The 26,392-nt window shown below is 42.9% G+C and overlaps 1 long non-coding RNA gene and 1 pseudogene across 1 annotated transcript; one reads left to right on the top strand and one right to left on the bottom strand.

The window, feature by feature from the left end:
• Positions 1 to 330: 330 nt before the first annotated feature.
• Positions 331 to 11,699, bottom strand: LOC123833175 (annotated as a pseudogene).
• Positions 11,700 to 11,825: 126 nt separating this feature from the next.
• LOC123833177 lies at positions 11,826 to 21,720 on the top strand. Its single transcript, XR_006788181.1, has 3 exons — positions 11,826 to 11,960; positions 15,151 to 15,312; positions 20,803 to 21,720. It is a non-coding gene; the product is annotated as an uncharacterized LOC123833177 (long non-coding RNA).
• The last annotated feature ends 4,672 nt before the right edge of the window (positions 21,721 to 26,392 follow it).

Below are 26,392 nucleotides of genomic sequence, written 5' to 3'. Positions count from 1 at the left end.
TAGTTTTTGTCCATGTGTCCTTTAAATTTGTTCCTATAAACCCTTCCCATTCTCCCCTGAAATTCCCTCTTCTCTCCTCTCTGGTCACTATCAGCCTGTCCTCTATTTAAGTGTCTTTGGTTATATTTTGCTTGTTTGTTTGTTTTGTTGTTTAGGTTCCTGTTAAAGGTGAGATCATATGGTATTTGTCTTTCACTGCCTGGCTTATTTCACTTAGCATAATGCTTCCCAGCTCCATCCAAGCTGTTGCAAACGGTAGGAGCTCCTTCTTTCTCTCTGCTGCATAGAATTCCATTGTGTAAATGTACCATAGTTTTTTGATCCATTCATTTACTGATGGGCATCTAGGTTGCTTCCAGCACCTAGCTTTTGTAAATTGTGCTGCTATGAACATTTCTCCTGTGCTGACTGAAGGGTTTCTTGCCATGGCTCAGCAGCTTTCTAGGCAGGTCTTCAGTGGGATAGTATCTAGGCATTTTGTGAAGTTTAACCACTCGGGTACCACCATTGTTGTCACCACCAACGGGTTTAGTGACAGTAGCCATAACTTTTTCCTTCTTTTTCTTTTCAATCCTGGATTTAGCTGCAGAGTATTTCCTCTTGTACTTGGCTTTTCAGGAATACACGGCTGACTGGAAATACATGCCAATCCCTCGGACCAGGGCAGGGTTTCGGCTGCCGTGGGGCTTCCCCTTCTTAGGGGTCTTAGCCTTGAGGTTCCCCTTCTTAACCTTGCTGCCAGCATCAGCCTTCTTGGCTTGGGGTTTCTTCTCCTTAGTATCCGGCTTCTCGGTTTTTCCACCCGCCATCTTGCAAGATGGGAAAAAAAATAGTTTTATCAGATCTTAATAGGGAAGTATCTCAAGCACAAGTAATAATGAAACTAATCTTATCTAGTCTAGTTTCTAGTCCTCTAACCCTGAATTTAGGCTAAATCATGTCTCCTTCCCTAGCTCAGCTGGTTCTTCTGCATGGAGCGTACTTACTTTTCATGCCTTCCCCACCCAACCTCTCTACATGTTGCCCCTCTTCCTCCCACTTTCTACCTCTACCCACATCTCTCCATTAGTCAAGTTGCTGGTCCAGCCATTATGTCACATTATCCCTCCCAGATTGCTGCACAACCTTCCTAAATGGTCTTCTTCCTTCCAGTCTTTTCTAACAATGGTCTCCGGGGAGCAGTCAGAGGGAACTAAAATGAAAATCTGACTGTTTTACTAATCTGTTCAAAATGTTCAATCTCTTCCTATTGTCCATTAAAAAAATAGCGGGCGCTGCACTGTGTAGCCTCCAAGCCCTCATGCTTGGGGTTGCTCCTTTCTTTTGTCAGCCCTTTGTTGGCTCGGCAATCCAGCTCTGTTGAGCTGAAACTGGAAAAGTGAGTGTTTGTGCTGCCTGTCACTACCAGAACCAATAAGTAGAGACAAGGGTTGACTCTTTGTGGGTACTTAATTCAGATGCTGGTGATCTGAGTAGACAGTAGGTTATGTACCCTAAAAACCATCTTAACATCTTATCTCATGCTGACCTTTTTATAAGGAGAAGAAAAGGGTAGGAAAGGCATTTGGAAAAAGGATAATCAGATAAGAGTTGCAGTCCAGCAGTGCTTTTGCTAGTATTTCTATATTTACTAAACAACACTTCTCTATCTGTGTTGACCTCCTGGACTCACGTAGGTCGTGTATCCCAGTTTCTGGAACAACAGCTTTCCACATGCATTGATCTCTTAAGCCTGTCAACTGTAACTAAAGTTAAAATCTTTAACTCTTGAGTTCCCTCATCATTCTCCACAGCTAGTTTAAATCGTCTTATTTCTATGAGATTAGTTTCATATGGAAGTAATCATTTTGCTGTTGAGCATGTAGGAATAAACAGCCCTTCCACATATTAGAAATGACCCTGCAGGCATTTCACATGACTGAAGGCATAAGTTGTGTTGCAATTCATCTCCACATCTGCTGAAAGCATAAGTCAGTTTTTAGTACAGTTGACACAGGTTGCACACTTTCCAGCTTGGGCTATACTAGTGATTTAAAAAAAAAATTTCCTTGTCTTTTAGAGTTACCACAGGTCCCCAATTATATTAATAATTTGGGAGCTTTCCAAGGGAGTACAAATGCCTACAAGAGGTGAAGTGAAATTTTGTTCAACATAGGTTCCTCCTACAAGACCAAAGTCAGGGATATTAGAACATTTTTACTAAATATACCCAAATATTTTCATCTCACTTGAAAGGAATAAGTTCTCCATAAGATGGGAAAAGAATATAAGTCATTGTTTTCGAAAGATGACTTTCAGGTCTTCTTGAGGTTTGACAGTCCATTGTTCTTCCAGTGCTTTCTTTACTCTGGTGTGACGAATCCAAGATTTTATTCCTGCTAATTTTACTACTGTTGGGATGGCTAGGAGTACATCTCAAGGTCCAGTCCACTTTTTTAAAAGTGGATTTCTGGGGATTCTGGCTTCCAAATCTTGAGCAGCAACTTACCTTTGTGCTCAAAGGAATGTAGCAAGCCCATGGGGGAGAGATGTCTAATAGAAGCAAGGTCATTAATCATAGCTAAGGTCTGACTTAGCTGTTGTACATAGGTCTTTACCTTTACTTCTTGATCTACATACATATCTCCCACTCCAGGAGCCTTAAATGGTCATTGTCACAATTTCATAAGGACTCAATTGAATCCTACCATGAGGACCTACCCTTACCCTGAGCAGTGCAATAAGTATAAAACTTGATCCCAATGGAGATGAGTTTCTTGACACAGTTTGGCTACATTTTTCTTCAAAATGTTATTCACCTTCCCTACTTCCCCAGAAGTCTCAGGTCTCCATGCCATGTGGAGTCTCCACCTGACTCCTAAAAATGTACTAATATTCTGTGTAATTTCTGAAACAAAAGCAGGTCCACTTTAGCTCTGGATGCTGCCAGGTAGACCAAAGCAAGGAATTATTTCCTTCTGCAGGACTTTCACTACTTCTGAGAATTTCTCAGTTCTGGTAAAATAGGCTTCTGCCCATCCTGAAGAGGTATCAATAAAGACTAACAAATATTTCTATCCTTGGACACTCAGCTTCTGGGTAAAGTCTATTTGCTAGTCCTCAAATGGCCACTGTCCTTGATATTGTTACCTTCTTTCTTCTGTTGGGGATCTGTCTTCAGGTTGTTCTGGCAGACAACACATCTAGCTATCATTTTTCATATGGATTTAGGAATTCCAGGATCTGTGAGCCATGGGTTCATATAGGGAGCTAATGAATCCCTTCAATAGTGAGTGGCCTCATGCAAATGCTTCATGACTGGTTCGACTAAATATTCAGAAAGCAGTGTAACTCCTTTCTGATTTTTCTACATTTACTATTGGTGTTTTCTTTATCAAAACTCCACTTTTCCTCTAAATATGCAGTCAAATCTTCAGTGTTGAACTGTGACAAGTATAGAACAGGCACCAAAGGCATTATAAATGTTCCTTTAGCAGCCTCTTTCAGTGTTTGATCACATTGTTTCCTCTAGCCACTTCAGTGTCCTCTCTTTGATGCCTGGGCGGTGCATAACCACCACCTGGAAAGGTACCTGAACAGCTTCTAATAATTTTAAAATTTCTGTTGGGTACTTAATGTTCTTTTTTATTGCAGGTCAGTAGCCCCTTTTCTTCCAGACTGAGCCATGTGCATCCAAAATTAGGAGAGCATACCTCAAGTCAGTATCCGCATTGACTTTCTTTTCATACGACAATTCCAGTTTCCTTTCATTGCAATCAGTTTGGCTTTCTGAGCAGAGGCACCTGGCAGTAAGATGCTTGGCCTCTGCTATTGCTTCAGAAGTCACAACTGCCTATCCAGCCTTTTTCCCCTTTGCCCACGTAACTGCTTCCATCTTCATGTAGAGTCCAGTCTGTCTCTACTAGAGGATGGTCCTGTAAATCACTCCTGCTAGAATAAACTTCATCAATTATCCCAGCACAGTCATGCATTAGCACAGCTGAGATAGGCTCCAGGAGAAGGCAGGTAGGGTTTAACTTACAGGTATGAGGGAGCTAGGATTGTCAAGGAGAATTGCTTGGGACTTTCCCATTCTTCCAGCAGAAGCCACAGATTTCCTGTTTGCTCTGGTAAACTTGGCAGGGTACATAATTGTGATAGGCTGATTCTCAGTTTCTTCTGGACAGGAGTGCTTTTCTTCTTCTTCCCGTGGTTTCATAAGGAACAGCCAGGCGTGCTCTAGAGGGACCTATAAGTGGAGCTGTTGTTCTTCTGGAGAGAAAGTGATTTGAGCATGAAGTTTGGACAGCAAGTCCCTTCCCAGAAGAGGAATTGGACATTCAGGAATATATAAATATTTATGAGTTAAAACATTATCTCCCATAGCACCTTCTAATGACTTCAAGAAAAATTGTTTTTGGGGGGCTTCCGGAAATCCCAGTTACAGTTACAGTCTGCCACAAGTACTCGGTTGGAGTTCTACGGACCATGGAATATGTCTCTCTGGTATCAACAAAAAATTCTACAATTTGTTTCCCCCACTGTTAGTTTTAGCCAAGTTTCCAGGGGGTGACTTTAATAGATTGTTGTAATGATTAAACCTCTGAGTCCTATCATTCACTGTTGGAAGGAACCATTTCCTCTTGCAAGCATAACTCCTGAGCTCTCAGACTCTGAATACCTTTTCCCTCACTTATGGCACTCAATTTTTCCAGGGCCTCTTTCCTTTGCAATACATGCATTGGTCAGTGGCAAGCATCTTAGACGATGGTTGGGCACCTCTTGCCTGCCGATGGAATCACCCTGAGGCCTATTCCAAGAAAACAGTGGCCACTTGGGCTTTTTTTCTGTTCTCTGTTATTACAAACTTCGAAGGCAATATCTACTAATTGGGAAGAATTCATACCTATTTCTTCTGAAGTTTCTTTCTGATGTCAGGTACACTTTGAAAGATAAAGGTCATATTCACTATTCTAATAGTTTTAGGGGCTTGTGATCCAAATCAGTATATTTTTCTATAGGCCTGGTGGATTCTTTCAAAAAACCAGAGGGCTCATGTGGGCTTTCGTTGTACCACTTATACTATATTCAGACTTTTCTGCTTAGGGACTCCTTCCTTCAGTCCCTCAAGGATAAACCTCTTATAATCTCCCAGAGAGGAAGACATACTCATAAGGGTCCCAGTTAAAGGTATTGCCTTAGCAGGGTTGGGAGCTGTGCCTGGATTTTCTTGGTTCAGTCTCTAAGCCTCTTCATTTGCCTTATCCAATACCAACTTCATTTCATCCCCTGTAAGTAAAATACTCAGTAAGTCTTGTATGTCTACCCATTTGGGATGGTGGGGGGCAAGAATTGATGTAACTAAGTCAATCATTTTAGTAGGATCACCCCTATGAGAAGGATCTGAGCTTTTCCAGTTTAACAGGTCTGATGTAGAAAATGGAGTATGTGCCCAATAATACCCAGTGGGCTGGCCCTCTGGCCCTACTCCCACTGGAAGCCTTTACAGGGGATATTTCCCTGCCCCAGTCAGAGTTTGCCTTCCACTGAATTTCGTTCCTTGATGGGTTCAGGATGGGGAAACCAGTTCAAGCTCATCAACTTTGGCTCCTTCAACCAGATAAGTTGAAGGATCCCCCAGGGCTGGAGGGGACGTGGGACCCCTGACCATCATTGCAGCAACCAGGACATCCTCATCTTCCTGGTCCCTCTCTTCTGAGCTCCTGCTATCTACCACAGGTAAATTCTCTTTTCTCTGGGCCATCAATTTATTTCCCTTTAGTCCAGCATTGGTATCTTTATTATGTAAAATCATAAAAGCCTGTACATAAGGTATGTCATCCCATTTCCCTGATCTTTGACAAAACAACTCTGATTTAAGTATAGTGTAGTATAGTATAGTAATTTAAAGACACATTCAGCGGCCAGTGCTCTCCTGAGTCCAGATTATATGTAAGCTAAGCAGTATTGAAATTTTTAAAAATTTACCTTTTAGTCATAAGTTCATAAGCATAGGTTGACCAGTCAGCCAGTATTCTCTCCAAAGGGCTGTTTCCTGGAATGGAGCAGCAGCCCCCCACCCCATTCTACCAGACAGAGCTTGTAGTAGCACAGAAACCAGAAAGCACCTTAGTTCTTTTTTTTAAAAAAAAAGATTTTATTTATTTGTTTTTAGAGAGAGGGGAAGGGAGGGAGAAAGAGAGGGAGAGAAACATCAATGTGCAAGACATGCATCAATTGGCTGCTGCTTGCACACCCTTAAGTGGGGACATGGTCCACAACCCAGGCATGTGCCCTGACTGGGAATCAAACTGGTAACCTTTGGGTTCACAGACTGGCATTCAATTCACTGAGCCACACCAGCCAGGGCAGCACCTTAGTTCTTGATGATGCTTCTAAACCATAGCCCAGGATTGTAATCTTGAACCAGAAAGCACAACAAGTCAATAAAAAATGAAGGCAATGGGGAGTGTCAAGAATCAAAGGAGAGTCTCCAAGTGAAATCACTTGGTAGCTGCTAGGTACCCCAAGGCTCCCCAATCCAGGAAGCTAGTGGGACTCCCCACTAAATATTAAGACTTAACAGAGAGTCCCAAATGTGTCCCACCAGAGCCAACAGAAAATAAAACTGGAAAAGTCAACTTATGTGCTGCCTGTCATCACCAGAATCAGTAAGTTGAGACACGGATTTAACCTTTATAGGTGCTTTATTCAGATACCAGAGATCGGAGAAGATGGAGGGTTATGTACCCTAAAACCCATCTTAACATCTCATCTCAAGCAGATCTTTTTATAAGGAGAAGAAAAGGGTAGGTAAGGGGTTTGGAAAAAGATTAGTCAGATAACAGTTGCAGTTCTGTGGCCATTTTCCTAGTATTTCTTTATCTACGGATCAAAATCCTTTATCTTTGCCATTATCTCCCTGGAATACACAATGGCTCAAATACCATCTCAACTGCTTGCAGACCCCCTGGGGAACAAAGGTCAAATTACTTGTCAACTTCCTGGAGTCACCTAGGTCATGTATTTCAGTTCCTGGAAAAAAGAATTTCCACATACATTAATCACTGAAGCCTATCAACTATAACTAAAGCGAAAATCTTTAACTCTTGAGGTCCCCTATTAGAACTACTCACAGTTCCTCCACATCCCATGCCCTTCTCCACGCTCATGTCTACACACTTGCTTGTGTGTTTTCTTCTGCCTGCAATGCCCTCTCTCCATCGAGCTGAGTCCTTAATGTGTGTATACATGAAGTTTAGATGATACCTCCCCTGGATTCATCCCTGGCTCCACCTCCCCTCTCCACCTTCCCAAGTCTGAATGGGCTGAAATTTCTCTATTCCATACTCTTGTCTCCCTTAGTACTTACCACACCATTCAGGAAATTCGTAGCAATTTGAAGAGCTAGGTATGATTATTATCTCTGTTGCATAGAGACAGAAATGAAGGCTCAGAGAGACTAAGTCACTTCCCAAAGGCCAGATAACTGCTACGTAAAGAAGCCAAGGTTACGCTGCACAGAGGAAAAGATGGATCTTTCCTGGCTTGCTCCTTGAAGATGGTCAAAAGAGCTGTACTCTCAGCCCTGGTCTTGTTGGCCAAGAGATCAAAAGTAAATCACACTCTTTAGTCCTCAGTTTCATTTATTGAATAAAACCCCTGATACTCTTTTGGTTTATTTCTAGCTACCTACCCATCCATTTGTCTTTCTCAGAGCATTTAGCTTTCCCTGTTTTTTATTTTCTTCATAAGAGTAGTGACTCTTACAGCTCTAAAAGAATAAAAAGCATGTCATCTTCACCTTCATTTCCATAGTTCCAGGCCACTGTCCTATGTGTTTTCAATGTATTAACTTATTTAATCTTCACAATACCATTAGGAAGGTTTTACTTTTATCCTCACTTATTTCACACTTAAGGAACTTCACACTGGCCCCAATCACAGGTATATCATGATGTCCTGTGGGTCTGAAACTGGGTAGTCTGGCTCCAGAATCCATGCTCTTAATTGCTATGCTGTAAAGAAAGCAATTTAATTTTCTTCTTCAATCTAGGTCTAGTTTCAGAATGGATTTTTACATATATTTTTATCTCCTCTTTCTCTGGACTCTTTAACTCTTGCTTTTATTCTGTAATCTGCATTTATTTTTGTGAAATAAAAGAATTTTTACTACACTCTAAAAATTTCACATATTAAATCTCATTTATATGTTCATATTAATTTATCACTGAGAAGCAACTTTGAAAGAGTAAAGTCTTCCTCTAATTTTCAACTTTTACAACCTTAAATGTGAAGAGTAACTTCTCCAAAATATGCCGCTTTGGCAAAAGGATTACTTTGAACTGAGGCAATTACGAAGGAGCTGTCAAAAAATGTTCTCTGTCCTCCCCCTATTTGCCTAAAAGCAGGATATAAAATAACTAATGTGTCCCCTCTCCTCTCCTTTCTCTGCCAGGAAGGACAAAACTTAATCATCAAAAATAGCTTTAGACCTTTACCAGCCTAAAGGTGGCACCAGAAAAATCCACATGGCAAACTTGACTAACTAGCCTTCATCTACCATGAGCTTTGGTGATGAGAAAACAGCTTTTGTGAGTTGCTGCCTAGGCATTCTACAGTGCGACAGTGGCTCACACTGAGTCTGGACATTTAGATAAGGACCTGAATTTAGGATTTCCACCCTAAGTTCTCTACTTTGCTTCTTTCGGGGCACCTGTTAAAATAACCATAGAGTCGAGCCCACCAAAGTTAGTGACCTTCGCCCCAGTGGTCACTTTATAAGTGACAGGTGCTTGCTATCCCGCTCCGTCTCCTGCTGGATTGTGACCCGGCACAGAGGACGGGGCAGAGGACGGCTCACTGTGCCCCCTCCCAACCCTGCTTCTGGAAACTGTAAGTAATAAATCTTGTGACTCTAATTCCTTTATCTGAGTGTGTTGGAACATGCCTTCAATCAAAGTGACCCGCACCCCGGGGTTTCACTTCCCTAAAGTGAGGCCCAGGTGCTGAGGGGGCTCCCTGCTGACCGGAATCTGTGGTTCGTGGCCCCTCATTAAGCAGACCACAGTCTGCATATTCCTAATTTAACACACCAGCTAAAAGTCCCCAACGCAGTTTCCTTTATGGTATATTTGCCTTCACACAATTTGCTGCCCCTGGAGACCCAGAGTCATTTACTCTGTCCTGTCATTTCTCTAAAAATGAATCGTTCCCTTGCCAGGAAAGTTCTAACCAAACCTTTGAGCCCCTCGTCCCTGGCTTTCTCCTGTGTATTTATGAGATGTGCTTGTCAACAAACATCTGTGTGTTTTTCTCTTATGAATCTGTCTTTGCTACAGAGCTCTAGCTGAAACCTGGAAGAGGTAAAAGAAAAGATGCTTTTTTCCTCCCGACAAATTCAAGGACAGGATCTCACACAGCTCTGAGGGCAGTAAGTGCAATAATGTTAAAGGTACACGCATGTGAATGACTGCACGTGTTGCCTCTTAGACCTGGAGGAGTCAAGGGTTGGGATGGAAAGAAACACAAATCTAAGATGAGCGAAAGAATGGTGCTGAGCCCGGGGCCCCAGTGTGCTCCCGGGGGCTAACAGGACAGAAAAACACACAAGATGTAAGGATGAAAGAAGACCACAACAGTCCCTCACGCTTAGAAAATAGAAGTAGTTTAAAGAACCAAGAATAATTAAAGTATCAAGAATAAAACTAAGTGAAATATTAATTTTTAAGAGCAAACTCTATGGTTTTTAAAAAGGAAGCAGCAAAGTATCTGAAGAAAAGTGGTCAATCGGGCATTTCATTGTGAAAATCTTAAGGTGTCACCAAAGAATAAAGGAATTCCTGACAATCAAAACATGATCCCCAGAGATTTATATCAAGAACTAAAGGAGAGCAAGCCTAAAATATAAACAGATTCACTCTTTAATGTCACTTTTCTCATTTACTGAAAAATCTACAGTCGGGAAACATAAAATGAACTGCCAGAGCCATTGTTCTCAGCGAGCATTTTGGGATTCAGGGAATGGAATAAAATGCAACACAACACAACACAAGACAACACAACACAATACAATAGCATATAATACAATACATAGAATACAATACCATACAATATAGTACAATACAATACAATACAATACAGTACAATACCATACAATACAGTATAACGCAATACAACACAACACAATATAATACAATACAATACAATATAATACAACACAACATAATACAACACAACATAATACAATACAATATAGTACAACACAGTACAATACAAGCATACAGTTTGAATTAAGGGAAAAATAATATATACAGTAAAGATAGATAACAGATGATAGAGAAATTTCATTAAGTGTGCTTTTAAAAGGATTGTCACAATATTCCCCCAGAATGTTTCAATTTGAAAAAGTCCTACTTCCGATCTGTCCTCACACAGAAGCAGGCCTGTGAACTTGTGGTTATCCACCTATGACAGGATGGCTCTGGAAACTGATAACAAGTTTTTAGAAACTTTTATAGGAGTCTGATGAGAAAATTGCATGTCCGTTTCATCTAATAATAAAGTTTAGAGTTTCATTTTCCGTCTTTTTGTACTTTTTCTAATAATTCATTTTTATTAGATTTTATAAAAGAGTCAGCAGACTATGCTGGATTAGAAATGTTAAAATGAAACTGTCCCTTTTCTATAGGTCGTTTGAGAAGCAAGTCATAAAATTATATTTAGTTAAGGCCGATGCCGTGGATTCTTCCCATCTACGTGATGTACAAATCCACAGGTTTAATCCAGCTATCGTTTTTGCCTTTCCAGGAACTGAAATTGGCCACCCTCCCTGTGAGAGGAATCAGAAGTGAGCTGAGAGAAAGGGAAGGACCACCCTTCTGCTCAGCAGCTACAATCTGGAACTGTAAATCAAGTAACAACCTTAGGAATTCCACAGTCATTTTTAGGCCAGTAGTTTGCCCATTTTTACCAAATGTTCTAAGGTTATTATTAGCCTTTTTCTGCCTCTTCACATAGTTCTGCAAAACACGGTGCTGGGTTTCATTCAATCCCTCACTGACACCACAAGATGACTTTTCCCTGTGAATTCTAGGCCAACAGGCAGTGAACGCTGTGAGGACGCATTTTGGCTTTGGGGAACTGAAGTGGGGTCTGTGATTTGCATCCATCCCCCCTTGTTCTGGTGGCACTTAGGTGACTGTGGAGTGGCATCCCTGCAGGACAGAGCAGGCATCCATGGGGACGGGGCATACCCTGGAAAGGCTGCAAGCCCGAAGGTTGCACCACCCTTTCACCTTCCTTCGCTGCAAACCACAAAATGTACAGCAGGTGATTTCTCAGATTTTTGTTTACTTTCATGGCCCGTTTTCTGAGAAGAGATAAGGGCTAACTTTCGAATTCACTTCTCAGAAAATAGACAAAAGGTAATTGACCTTAGAGGACATCTGCCTGTTTGTTGCGCCGCTGCTCTCATGACCAGCCTCAAAACCCCGGGGACCTATAATGTACAAAATCTCTGCTAATTGCCAGATGTCCGGGCCATCTCGCTTTTAGACTGACCCTCTTACTAGCAGCACATAAAGCCTTTTCTTACCTCCAAACCTTTCAACAGGAGGCTTTTGTCAGAATTCAGTCCATCTTGCTGCCCGGCAGTTCTTTCTCTAGAATGCTGTGACGTGCCCCCCTGCCTGGGAGCTGCAGGGTAGACGCGAATGTCGAGTTCAATGCCGTGTCCTCCAGATGTTGGAAAGAAAACCCGAAGAGAGCTCTGTCATGGACTCAGACACATATTCCAAGGACTCGTAGCTCAGCCTGTCTGTCAGGACCCGTGGAAGGGTCTAAGGACCCTTGTAGCCAGTTCTGTTTAAACTGACATCTGCTGAAGAGGTTGAGGCCAGACAGCTGCCCAGGTTCCTGTTTCTCCGAGAGGAGAAGTAATCTGCCCATTTAAAAATGCCAATAAAAATAAAACTTAAAAGGTAAGTAGGAAGAGTTCTAAAACCTGTGTTAATATTTTAAAGTGTAATGAAAATTAGGTGAGTTTAAATGAGTTTAGCAAGGAAGAAAAAGTTACACAACATCTACTGCACAGAGAGATGCATGAAAAGAGAACTCCAGGAGGAGCAAAAGTAGATTTATAGGATGAAAGAGAGAATCCAAAGTGTGTTCTGTACACAAAAGGTATTCAATGCTTTCTCAGATCTGTGAACTTTTATGGCACATTTTCTGAGAAGAGACAAGGGTGTTGTGAATATCCTGGTGATTTCTACTGAAAAAATCTTTTCTGAATTTCAAAAGAAAATATAACAAATTGTAGCCTAAAAACACATGTTTAATAGAACAAATGAATACATGTATTCAAGCACTGGAACTAGTGCCAAAAGAGTAATTAACTAGCCAAAATGTAGTAATTCATGCTATTACTATTACAAAGGGAATACCAACACAATAAGCATACCCTCAAATATGTATTAAATACATATTTAAAAGTCAGAAGGAAGATGACAACCTAAAGTCATGAATAAAACAATGGAATGATGAAATATAAGTGATATCTGATAGTAGCAGTACTAATAGTACTTTGAAAAAAATTACAAATGTATACATTTGAATCTAACCAAATTATCGGAAATTGAAAAGTATAACATTTAACAAAACTTGAAATAAGAAATGAGAAACCTAGCAATTTCCTTATACCTGTATGACATCTATTAGTATTTTGTTGTGTCCACATTGGTTTTTATCAGTGTCTGTCTCTGCAAGTGGATTGAGACTTTCATAGAGATGGTGGGTGGGTTATGTTCAGGTTTTGGTAAATGTTTTTGAATAGATGAGAATGTAAAGAAAAGAAAACATCTTTAAGTTACAAGATAAGATCAAGAAACTTAGAATATAATAGGTTAACAGTCCCTACATGTGACATATGTGCTGGGTTTCTCCAGACATAGGAAAAGGGGTAAAGGGAGACAAGAGCAAACTATGAGTTTTGGAGAGATTTTTGTAGACTTAAAAAGGGAGTGTAAGAGTCAGAATGAAAAACGCTGAAATACCAATGTTTATGGATGATGTGATGGTATAACTAGAAAATAAGAGAAAAGCAAATCCTAAAACAAATTAAGCTTTTTGTTGTATGATATAAATCGGCCCCAAGCATTGCAATTAAAGTCTTAAATACCAGTGATAGCTAGGATGTGAAGTGAGTGGTCTCTGTTCCTGACAACACAAAAACAAGGATTTATGAATGAATGCATTAAGAAATAGATCCATCTCACACACACACACACACACACACACACACACACACCACCCAAAATGTACAAGAACACACACATCAATGAAGAGGGGAAGTATCCATGAGGTTGGAAAGACTTTATGTCTGTACTTTTCTGAGTATTAATTCATTCCAGGGATATCACTCCTGAGTCCTATCCTTCCCCACCACGCGCCATTCTAGTTTCTCCCACCAGATTACCAGATTGATTATCCTGAAATAAAAATTGATGAGACATTCCATGGTCCCAAACTTCTTCATCCGCCTGTCAGAGCCCACAAAAGGATCAAAATCCAGTGTTGCACAATAGGCTCATCCATTCTTAACATATCTCCACTTCCTTGTTAAAATTCATAATTATTGGGGCTTTATTTTTTATTGTAGTAACAAGAGTTACCATGAGACTCTTTTAACAGATTCTGAAGTGTACGGTGCAGTAATTTTCATTGTAGGCATGATGTTGTCCAGTTGACCACTAGAACTTCTTTTGCAGAACTGAAATTTTGTGCCCCTTGAATAATAATTCCCTTTGGCCTTTGCCTCCCAGTCCTGGGAATCACCGAGGGGATTCCCATTTCTGCTTCTATGAGTTTAACTAATTTTAGACTCCTCACATAAGTTGAATCATACACTGCTTTTTGCGCATGCGAAATACACTGTGCGTATTTCACTGCAAATCATGTCTTCCAGGTTCATCCACGTTATCGCACTTATTTTTATACCCATGTTTTCATTCCTCCAAAGCTGCCTATGTATTGACTTCCCATGCCTGTGCCACATGCTCCCCGCCCTGCATTTTTCTATTTGTGTGCCTTTCATGACGCTTTTCCAGATTTTTCCAACTTAGGCCACCTATCCCTTTGTCATAGAGCATTTAGTCCTACAATATATGCCTGCCATTTGCTGAAACCTTGTATGTCATCGGGACAATTCTTCAGGCTTCACTTTCACTAGCATTTAACAGTCTGTGTGTTTCTAACATTTCTAATTAGATTAAACATGTGTTAGATACAATATTTATATCCCTCATAATATTTAGCATAATGTCTTACACATAGTAATTATGCAGTGAATACCGTTTAATCAATTGAATGGTAACAGACTCCTTAAAGGAACACTTTATTTACCATTTTATTTAGTTTATAAGTATAAACTAAGTATTTATTTATACTCAGTGGCCCCAAGGCACGGGAAGTACTTGGCATGCAGTAAATGCTCAGTAAATACTGGGTTGTGTATGGAGGAAAACAGAAAGGAAGAATGACATGATTCGGCTGAGACCACACTGCTACATGCAGAGGTCAATTCTTTGTTCTCTTCTTTTTTAACAGTTCTTTTCATTCTTCCATTACAGTTGACATACAATGTTAGTTTTTTCTCATTTGCCCCAGCCGGTAGCTCCTTCCTACCGGAAGCACGTCTTTCACCAGACTTCTAGGAACTCACTCTCTTGGTCTTCCTCCCATGTCACTGACCGTTCCTTCTCAGTCTACTTCGCTGTCTTTGTCTTCTCCCAGCCTCTTCCCCTTGAAATGCTTCAGGGACCACTCCCTGGTGCCCTTCTTCTCTGTTTTCTTCTCTGACACTTATTCCCTTAGGTGATCTCACTACTTCATGGCTTTTAAGGAAAAGCCATTGCTGATGTGCTGATAGCTCCCATATACACATCTTCAGCCCTGAAACCTGCACTAACTCCAAACCTGTCATGCCCTCTTGCCTACTTGATATTTCCACCAGGATGTCCAGTAAATGTTGCAAATTCAAGATATTCCAGCTTGAGTTCTCAATCTTCCTCCTTGAGCTGGCTCCTCCAACAGGGTGCCTCATTTCAGCTAAGAATAGAAACATCATCCTTCCAGGATCAGACATTCTTAACTATCTTGTTCTCAATCCACCAGGTAACACTTCTTTCCTCTACCTGTACGGATGCCAACAACTTCTCACCTCCCAGCCCTCTGCCAGCTGGGCCTGCGCCATCACCACGGCTCACCCGGACTGTTACAACAGCACCTGCGACTGACTCCCCACACAACAAACAGCCCGAGACATCCTTTGAGAAGGTAAGTCAGAGGCTGTCACTTCTCTTCCAAAACCCTGCAGTGGCCCTCCATTTCACTCAGAGTACAACCCGAAGTTGTTATGAGGAATTGTCCAGGTGGACTGCCAGCGTTTCTCTCTGACTTTATCTTCTACCGATTTCCCTCTCGCTCACTCTGCTCTAGTTGCAATGCCCTCCGTGTGATTTATTTCAGCCATTTATTGCTCCTTAACAATCTACCCCAAAATTAAGTGGCTTAAAACAAGATTCTGCTCTCCTTTGTAGGTTGACTGATATCAGCTGAGAGATCTTGCCAAAGGTTTCTTGCATGGTCGCAGTCCAAGGTCAGCTGGGTCTGAACTCATCTGAAAGCTCAATGGGCCAGGTGTCCAAGATGGCTCACTGTCGTGACTAACAGCTGATGCTGAGCCTTCGCCGATGCTGTGGACCAGGGCGCCACCAGATGGCCTCACCATGTGCATTGGGCTGCTCACAATGTGGCAGCCAGGGCAGACAGTGTTCTGACAGTCAACATCCTAAGAGTAAGTGCTAGAGGAGGTAGGAAGTAGAAGTTTCTGGGCCAGGTGAGGGCCACACCTGGAACTGGCACAGTGACACTTGACTCATATTCTACTGGTTTAAGCAGTCACAGAGCCTGGCAGAATTTAAAGACATGGAGCAATAAACCCCACCTGTTCCTGGGAGTCTGGCAAGGCTGCAGTGCAAAAGATCATGTGGGATGGGAGACATTTTGGGGACTATCTGAAAACCACGCTCAGTCATGCTACTTTGCAAACATGACGGTGATGTCTGATATGACTAGCCTTTCCCGTTGCCAGGAATGGTTTCTCCCAGTACCAGCAGGTTTTGCTCCCTCGTGGCTCTCAATTCTTTGCTTTCTAACTTACTTCGGCTCTGCTGACATGTCGCAGATGGGTCTCAAAAAGCCCATCTTTGACCGCCTCGTTTAACATCATACGTAAACACTCCCCTATGACTGCGATCGCTCACAATCACCTCATCCATTGCAAATTGGCTTGACCACCTTTAATCAGGCCCCTCTCTTCCCCAAAAGCCCCTAAAATTTGGCTTTCCCTCAAGTTTGAACAACCTCTAAGCAACCAAGGGGCAAAACATCACCGCCCCTTAACAGCTAATTCTGAGAAATGAATTCACTAACCACAAAGAAAAATATTTTTTGCTTAAGCACCCCAGTGATGCCACCTGTTTGCCTCACCCATTTGCCAGACTCCCCACAAACTTCCTGCTGTAGAAAAAAGCTATTTTCTTGTTTAATGGTGCACTTTTCTGAAATTAAAGCATTCTCTCTATTGCATTAGTCTTTTAAAATAAAGTCTTTCTTATTGTAGGTGATCAGAAAGCATTTGCCCACCTACTGGACAAACTCTCACCTGTGTGATGAGAGCAGGTCTACCTAACATATAAAGATACAGAATAAAGAAATATTTGCTACTGATTTTATGGGATCTTATTCTGCACTCCAGATAATTGAGTCTCTGATACGTTCGTTGAGCCAGCTTTTCGTTTCAATCATGTGGTTCCTATAAAACTCTTAGCAATGCTCTACTGTATTTTTCTTAGTCCTGCCTACTCCTTTCCCTCTCTGCTCTTAGACTTAGCTCAGAATCTGGAGGCTGGTTATTTGGGAACAGTTTTCTGTTATTCTGCTAACTCATGGGATTTTCATTTTCTCTTGGCACACCCTTGTTAACTTGTGCTGAGTTGATATCCTATGTATTCCACTCATCTGACCTTCCCTGTAGTCTGCTACATGCTCTCAGACACAACATGGTCATCTGTCTGGTCTGGACCACCTTTCTTCCTCTCCAACCAACCTGTCTGCCCAAGCTGACCCTGACTCACTAGACAAGGTGCCATTACTATTTCTGACACCTTCTAGTCTTCCACATCTAGACATATCCTGAGGCAGAAGAAAAAGAGATTTTTTTTCTCGTGATCATGCACAGGTGAACATGCAAAAGATGTAATATTGGGCTAAAACAGTACTTCTCAAAAAAGATCTGAGAGCACAGTGATTTTTATGTTCTAAGTTATTCTTCCATTCCTAAACTCCAGGCAGAAAGGAAAAAAAGTAGGGAAAAGTCAAAAGTCTCATGGTTATAATAGCTTTCGTTTCATGGGTACATAATTCACCTGTTTTCACACACTGTGGCTCCTTTAAATAAAGTTTCAGAGCCCTGTTGGCATGAATGAGATACCAATGCCTCAGAGTCTCACCCAAGCATCACCGATAAAAGGGCAATCTTCAGATAGATCAGAACTGCAGAGAGCTCTTGAGGTGCAAGATTGAGCTGGGAAGCAGTTGAAGAAAATTTATGGGATTTCTGGATTTATGGAAGTTAGGACACTAAACCATGGGGAAAAGCTTCCCTCTCATTGAAAGTTTTGCTGTCAGCACTGCTTTTAGGAAACAGCTCACACTGTGTTTCATATCCTCCTGCCCTGTGTTCTGACTTTAGTCTTTCAGGTGAGGCAGAAGGAGCGAGCAAAGTCCCCTGGGGTCGTCCAGGTAGTCAGCCTGGGTTCTCCCTTCCTCCATCCAGCTTCTGAGTCTTGTCTAGGAACTGTAAATCGTACTTATACACCTGCCCCATCAGTACTATATGGATTAAACAAGAGGACAAATTAAAATATTTTTAACAGTAAACATAACCAATTGCAGGACTACATAGGAATTTAGAATGTAAAAAAAAACCTGGTATAAATGGAAATATACCTGTATCAGATAATTAATATTTTAAATGTCATCCCCCCAAGTTAATATATAAGTTAAATATATTTTAAAATACACTTGAAAATGAGTCTAAACTTTAATTAAAATAGTAAATATATGAGAATACAGGTATGTCTGAGGGGGAAAAAAGGAAGAATAAAAGTTTTTATACTCTATCTACTATCTAAAATAGAATATTGAGCTAACATAGTAATTCTCAAGTGACGGCAACTCGGTCCCCCAGAGGATTTTTGGTAATGTCATTGAGACACTCATTTGCTCGTGACAAATGAGTCGGAGTGTGGGGGAGGCCAAGGATGCGGCTAAACATCCTACAGTACATGAGCCTGTTCTCTACAACAAAGACTTATCCAGGCCAAAGTGCCAGTGGTGCCGAGGTTAAGAAACTGAGCCTTTCACTTCAGCTTGCTAGCCAAGCAGTCCTTGCAAGGTGAGAAAGGGAAGCACTTCTGGGCGTGAAAACTAACATTGCGACTTGCAGCTCCACTCAGCACCGTGGAGCTGAGCTGGGTTTACTCACATCGGCAGAAGCCACCGCTCTCGAGTGTTCTTGCCTTCCCGGCACCGTCCCTTAGAGCTGACTCAATCTGTTGAACCAGAGTGTCTTGGGGCAGAACTCAAGTATAATTAAAACTATAGAACTATTTCCCACCAGTGGGGAAATTTCCATGGAAATCAGAACAAAACTGAAATTTGAGTTTTGAAATTGAAAGGAAATTTCCCTTGTAACTGAAATCGCAGAGGGGGGAAAAAGAACCAATATTGTCGTAATCCAAGTAGGCTCAGGGAGTGATCAGATTTTAGCAACTACAATCAAAATGAGGCTGAAGAAGCTAGAACTATTAGGGGAATAGTAGGTGATTTCGGAAGTCATTTTAGGGGCTGGCCCCTGAAAAGTCACAACCTGATCTACCTCCTAAACAAATAAAATAGTGGCAAGAACTTAAATGGCAGGATCTGTTCTAAACACTTTATGAAATACATATTAAACTATTTAGTCCTCACAACAACTCTGCAACATAACTACTGTTCTTAACCCCATATTTTGAATGACAAAACGAAGCCAAAGGCAGGTGAAGTAATTCAAATTCACAGAGCAAGTGAGTGGGGAATCAGACTTAGATCTAGCCATCTAAGGCCATGCCAGACATGCTATGCTGTGCCTGCACTTACGGAGCCTACAGTCAAAAAGGGAAAACAAATATTAATCTACTGATCCATTAGAGAATGTACAGCAGCAAAGTGAGTGAGGTGCCCTGAAGGAAAGATGGAAAGGCCTCTCTCTATTAGTGATTCACAGGAAGCTGAGCTGGCCCTGTAGCATCAGGGTAGCCTTGAGAGAGGCTACTCTCTCAGAGTGCCTCGAGAGAGGTGTCAACCAATTGTGTTTGAGACCAATTCAACTTCAACAGGAATCACCAATTTGGGGTGAAGAAGGATGCTTTATTCAATGCAAAACAGCTCAATTGTGATACAGGAAGGCTGTGAAACACAGCACAGCATGGCTATGAGGCAGTCCTGGGGCTTTGCAGTGCTGGGGGCCAGGTGCCTCTCTGGCTAGATACTCCTGCTCTGCTCCTCTCTGGTCTGCTTTGCTCTGCCCGCCCCCTGCCGGTCTGGCCTGCTCTGCTCTGCTCCAGCCTGCTCCTGTTCTGTGCCAGTCTGTCTGCTCTGCTCAGCTCTGGTGAGACATCTTTGGTTTTCAGCTCAGCCAGGAATATGCAGTCTTCAATCTCAGTGGAAAGGGAAGTGCGCTTACAGTGGAGACCTGACTTACATAGACAGAAGTCTCTTTCCCTGGTACCTGATTATTCCATCCTCATGCAAATGAAGACTCCAAATCCTCACAGTTTGATTGGTCCTAAATGCACTATCCTGACTGGTCAGAATGAAGCTGCTCTGATCGGTCAGTGAAGATGTTGATGGGGATATGGCTGTGCAGCTCCAATTAGATAGGGAAAGCCTCAGTCCTATTGGTTGAAATGGGATTCTAGGAACTGCTAGCTCTGATGGCAAGAACACAGTGCAGACATGCAGTTCAGCGCAGAGTCAGGTACTTCAATGTAGGCTTCTCCCTGAAGTGCAATTTGCTTGAGAGGCCCCTGTGTAGAAATGGCAGCTAGGCTGTGTATTTAAAAATTTGAGCCCAGTTAGCCACCAGGAACCCTTCTCAGTATGTGTCTTCTTTCTCAGGGTCTGCAGAGGCTTAGGCTGAGAGTCCAAGGATGAAAAGGCTTTGGTGAGATGACACAAGAGTGACGAGGGGAGATTGCTAGGCAGAAGGAGCAGTACTTGTGAAGGCAAGAGTGAGCAGACACTGAGGCTGCCAGCTGTGCCAAGCTTTGAGGCAGGAGAGCAGGGCGGGGGTGCACTGAGGCTGGAGCAGGGGGCAGTGGCGGACCAGGCACCTGACTGCATCACGATCTTTGAACAAAGGGCACTGGGGAGCCACTGAGACCCAGTCTCTAGTCTACGTGCACCTGGATACTTAGACTCTGCACAGGCACAATAGCTGGGTAACTTCCAGCAAGTTAAACTAGCTCTATAGTGCTCCATTTCTTTAACTGCACGAAAGGCAATTGTAGTGTCAATTATTCAAATAATCATGTTTCCAAACGCCATACACAGCCTTTGATACATGTGCAATAAACAACATTTCATTTTGAGCTATGGCTTTCTCTCGTTTGAGCCTCACAATGTGACGTGGTTATTACTCCATCCCAACCCATTTTGCAGATGATGAAATCACCAGAGCCCAGACTACTTAAGGAGCCCACCAGTTGCCAGCAAGCGATGGAACCATGTGACCCAAGCGCACTTCATCCTGCTTGCAAACCAGGCGACCTGCCAGACTCTGCTCTCACAGTTAGTGGAGAGAGGCCCCGTTTGTGCCTGCAGGAGACACACGGATCCTGAGGAGCTCTAGGCAGGTAAGAAACATATTAAGAAAGAGAGATGGTTAGAGTGAAACCCTGCCTTTCCCAGCAGGCAGGGTGAGAGCAGAAAAGGGTGGTTACCTGGACCATCCCTGCCATGGAGTGAAGCCTCGTGGTGGCTACCGGACCTCCATGAGCTCACATGGCTGCGAAGCTGGCATCCTGTAAGTGCATACGATGATGGGTAAGCCAGTCGACCCTGCAGGGGTTCTCTGGTGGACATGGCCCCTGGCACACATCAGCACAGCTTCTTGGGTTGTAGGACATTTCCGAGACTGGAGCAAGTATGCCATTGCTTTCCCTAAAGCCTTTGCCTTCTCCTTTCCCTTTGTTGCATTCATCCCAGTTGGGGGATGGTGGGACAGGCTGAGTTTTTAGAAACCATTCCCTGGCTGTTTTTGCTCCCTGGGCCACCATGTCTACAAAATCTGAGTACAATCCTGGAGTCCAGATTGAACACAACCCTGCAACAGTCTATAAGCTCCTTTCAGCTCCATATTCCTAGTGGGCATGTCATGGATGCATAATCAGTAACTACTGAAATAGTATGGAGTTAGTGAGTGAGGCTCAAAAGGTGTATGTTAGGTTTGATTGAATGGAGTTATGCTTACAAACAAGAAGACCCGACTCAGAATTCTTTTGCTATGAGGGGGTTGTAATGGTCTTCTGCCACTCCTCTGAAGTCCTGAGTGATGCTATTGTTACAGGGTGCAGCCAAGAGGGGGGACCCCAAATGGGCATTTGAAATGGGGTCCAGAACTTAAGGTGTCCAGGAGATTTTAAGATGTCTCCATCTCCCCCCAACCCAGGGTGTGGGTTGAGGGAAGGGACAAATTGAGCAGGGCCATTGAGAGCTGTTTTGCATAGCAACAGCCTTGCAGCTACCCTCTGGCGTGGTCATTTAACATATCTATAGCCTTTGGCTGGTCGCTTAGATATGTTAAATAGCTGTGATCATCTCTGGGTAGGGGGGGAGAATGGAAGTAACTTCCCCACCAAGAGGTGACTGGGGGCAGATCCCCCAAGCTACAGCGCCTGCGTGGGAGCTCGGAGAAGATTAGCTCCAGGACATGGGGCCACGCCTGCCCAGACTCAAGATGGCAGCCCAGTAAAGCTGGAAGGATATGAATTCTGGCAAGTGAAGCCGAGTGTGGGAGGAGTCGGAAATGAGGCTGCAGAGGAAGACTGGCCACGGGGATTTAAAACCCAGACGTGGCAGCCTTTGAGGAGAGAACCACGCGGTTTTGACAGAGTGGAGACTCCTGCATCCCAGAGAGAACCATGCTCATCCCAGGGGGAGAACCATGATGCTTTAGGAAGGAGAACCGTGCTGCTTTAGGAGAGAGAACCACGCGGCCTTGACAGAGTGGAGACTCCCGCAGCCCTGAAAGGGAGAACCACGAGGCCTGGACAGAGCGGGGACCCCCGCAGCTTTAGAAGGGGGAAACCACCACCTGGTTTTAGCAGAGATCCTGGCGACTCAGCCGAGGGTGCCGGGAACCCAGGGAGGTCTCCCAGTCGAGAAGGAGGACTAACTAAGAACCAGAGGACTGTCTGAGCCATGGACTTCGTTTTCCTTCCCTGAGATACGGTGCTCTGGACTGGGCAAAGGGGGGAGGAAGGAAGGACTGTGTCTGTTTGTGGGTGTTTTGGGGGGACTTTGGGATTTTTTGATAAAGACATTAGGTCACTACTTTAAGTTTGTATAGCATTAAATAAACATTTCCTTTCCTTTTCACGAATCTCTGGCATTGAGAGATGTCTTTCCTCTGGTGGCAGACATAACGGACCCGGGGCCTTCTTTCAATAATAGTATATCGTCCAGGCCCCCCTTGTTCTGTTCTGTAACACTACCTATGCTGAGGAAACAGCAAAAATGTGTTTGTTCTGAAGCATCTCTCTCACACACGCTTCCCTTCAATGTCCTCTATGAGTTTTAGCAAGCTGTAGAGTGTTGAATAGTGTAGCAAGCTACTGAGTGACTTCTGATTTGCTGTCACAGTAGGTAGACACACGGCCCTAGGGTGTTGCACGTGGGTCACTGGCCAGCAGTGACCACGGAACGCTGTGGATGGCTCAACGATAAACACGCGAGAAAAAACATGCACAGAGACAAACTAGTTTCTGTGGAGAAGTAGGGGCGAAATGGCCACCCCTTCTAGTGAGGAGCGCGCTGATTTACAGTCCATACCTGCTTTTATTGGGCTCATTCTGCATAATAATTCAGGTAAAGTACAGTACTCATTAGGGGGAAGTAAGGGACCATAGAAAACAAAGAACTCTGCCGGTCTATTAAGTCGGGGTCAAAGAGCTGTAAGACTGAGGAACAAAATAACTTCCTCTTAAGACCCTTCTCATTCAACTGAGAGCATTCTAAACAAAGAAGGTTTCACAGTAATTTACATGTTCTTTCTTAGGCCTGATCACCCCGGGGAATCCGCACTTCTCAGTACCGAGCTGCACCACCCTGTCATTGTTTCAGGCTTAGGTGGAGCAAGGGAACTAAGGCAACCGAGAGACAAGGAGGGTTTTTTCCCAGACGCTGAGAACTCAGGCTATGTCAAAGCCAAGGAGCGAGGGTCCATCAGCCCCCTTTTGCTGCAGCCCCCCCCCCAAGTCCTTCTTTTGGGGGGCCTCCCAAAGTGATCGTGCCTGTCTTAGGTCGTTCCCCCGTGGGAAATCTTACCCGTCTTTGGCTAACCGACCAAGCTTTTTTGGGGGTTCAGTTATGAATAAAGCAGCAGAAGCAGCATTCCTGCCAGGGAGATAAGCTTTTGTCTCCTTGCTGGCTTACAGTTCCAAGGGCGTTCCCTTAGCCTTAGCCTAGGTGGGGGTTTCAGCTTCTGATACCAGTCAGGGCGGTTCCCAACACTAGGGAACATGCATGGGCTTTGGTGTTGTACTATGGCCCCTACAACCTCTTGGCAAGTAATTTGGGTGGTTGACTTAACTCTGAGACTCTGTATCTCCTTCAGCAAAATGGAACTGATAATAGCCACTGAATGGCAGGTGGGAAAATCATGATGCAGTTGTAATGGGTCACACATCCAGAGGTTAGGTCACTGTCCCATCACTGTGCTGGGTGCTGTAGTGCTCCACTCAGACTCCTTCTCAGGACGGAGAAACTCAGTCCTGCCACTGCTGGGCATGCGGGGTGCTGACAGCTTCCCCCACCCCAGGCACTGCCCTCCAGTGGCCTTGCTCAAAGTCATACCCCTTTTCGTGGGACTACGTGCACGGGCTCAAGGCTTGGCCCTCCTTAATTCAGAGTAGCTCTGAAGGGCCATCCCATCTCCAGAAATGCCTGGCAGATCAGCCGCCGCTTTGTAGCAGCCGCCTTCACCCAGTGCTGCTTCTCTCGCTCCCTGGCTGATGGTTGTACACAGAACACTGGTGGAGATGTTCTGACTTCTACAAGACAGTCTCCATTTCAGAGTCCGTTTCCTGGAGTCTTGCCCGTTCCTTTGAAATTTACTACTTACAGTGGACAGTTTTTCAAAGGTCAAAGTGTTACATAGATAACTAGCATGTGGTGGAATTGGGATTCTGATAAGAATCTTGTGATTTCAAGTCCAGGGCTCCTCTTGGCTCTGTCACTCTGTCCTGTACTCATGAAATGAGGTGGAAGAAGTCACAACACAACAGGCCCGTGTGTTTTAGTTCATCAAGAATCACCATATTCTGGTGTTGGGCAACTTTTATCAAGATGTTGGCCATCCTTTCAAAATCACTGCAATTCCTCCAGTTTTCCCACCATTGAGCACGGACAGTCTGGCCCTCAGTCAGGCACAGTAAGCTTTCTTAAAACTTGAGATGCATTTTTATTTTTTATTTTTAATTCTTATTGAACTGATACAAAGGACAAGCTTGAGTGATAAAAATGTGGGGAGTTAATAACTCCTAGGGATGTATGGTACAATAGGATGACTTGTTACCATTGCTATATAGAAAAATTATATAGAAAATTATTGAGGGGGTGAAGCTTAGGAGTTCTCATCACAGGGAGATACTTTTTCTTTTCTTCTTTCTTTTCTTTTTACTCTATCTATATGAGATGATGGGTGTTAGCTGAACTTTACCATGGTAGTCATTTATAATATGTGTAAGTCAAACCATCATGCCATTTTCCATAAACTTATACAGTGATATATATAGATATATATAGATATATATAGATATATAGATAGGTAGATAGATAGATCAATTAATTCTCAATAAAATTAGAAAAAGAGACTATGGGAAGGTAATGATACAAATGAGCAAAGGTATCTGCCATTCACTCATTATTCCTGTTTTGAAATGCACCCACCCATCTAATCAATGTGTTGTGTGTTTTCTATGTGCCATGAAGTGTTCTAAGCACTTTCCATACATGTTCTTCTCTCATCTTTACATCAACAATGCGAAGCTTAGTAGGTGCTGGAACTTGTCCAGGGTGGGCCAGATGGGAAGACGCAGACTGAGAAATAATCCAGATGTCACCAAGAACCATTGTGTTTGTACTGTGCTGTCTTCCCCACTGGTCCATAATTAAAAAAAAGTTAAACCATGACAGTGGCAGAAAGTAATATCAGATACAGGAGAGACGATGCATGTAGACAGGTGAGTCTTCACGCTTTCTTGGAGAAGGCACAAGTTGGCTTTTGCAGACACCAAGGCTCACTTTCAGAGTGAAAGCTCAGCAATTTCATTTGAGACAGACTGGAAGGAGCCTGTCTGGCAAACTTGGATCTGAGTCCTGTATTTTTTACTAGCTTGTGACCCTGGCTAGAAATTTCACTTTTCTGAGCCTTTACTCTATCTACATGAGAGATCTCACTGACTATCTGTAAAGCTTAGAGAAAGTATGAAACATGCCTCTTCCAATACTTGATAACATTGTAGACATTTACCAAATAATGTTTAATTTCAATCCACTCAAATCTCTAAGTTGTAGTAAGAAATGGAGAAAAGCTTATTAATTACTTTCTCCAGTTTGTGTCTAAGAAAAGACTAAGTCAAAGGAGGACTTTGCTCTTGTCTTCATAACTCATGTTACACTACTGACCATGACACATACACTTGCACATGCACTCATGTGAACACACATGTACATCCATACACACCTGCACGTACACAGATACTCAAGCAGGAGCCACAGACCCACAGGGAAGAAGTGCTTACAGTGTTTAGGCACCATAATAAACTTTCACATGAAGTACAGTGCTGTAGTGTTCTTAATTAAAATCTCTAAAGAACTCTAGTTGAGGATATCACCACCCAAAGTCGAATTTATATTGTTAATTATTCAAGTTACGGTGAACAAGAAACAATGCCCAGGCTTCCCATAAAATTTCCAAAAATTAAGCTAGGAAAATGGGCAATAAATGCCATTTGAAGAGGTACTGATG

The sequence above is a fragment of the Phyllostomus hastatus genome, unplaced genomic scaffold, assembly GCF_019186645.2.
Source record: "Phyllostomus hastatus isolate PE091 unplaced genomic scaffold, TTU_PhHast_1.1 phas_scaffold_21, whole genome shotgun sequence".
Lineage (NCBI taxonomy): Eukaryota > Metazoa > Chordata > Mammalia > Chiroptera > Phyllostomidae > Phyllostomus > Phyllostomus hastatus.
Note: the sequence above shows the minus strand (reverse complement) of the source record. Positions and strands in the feature narration are given on the sequence as shown.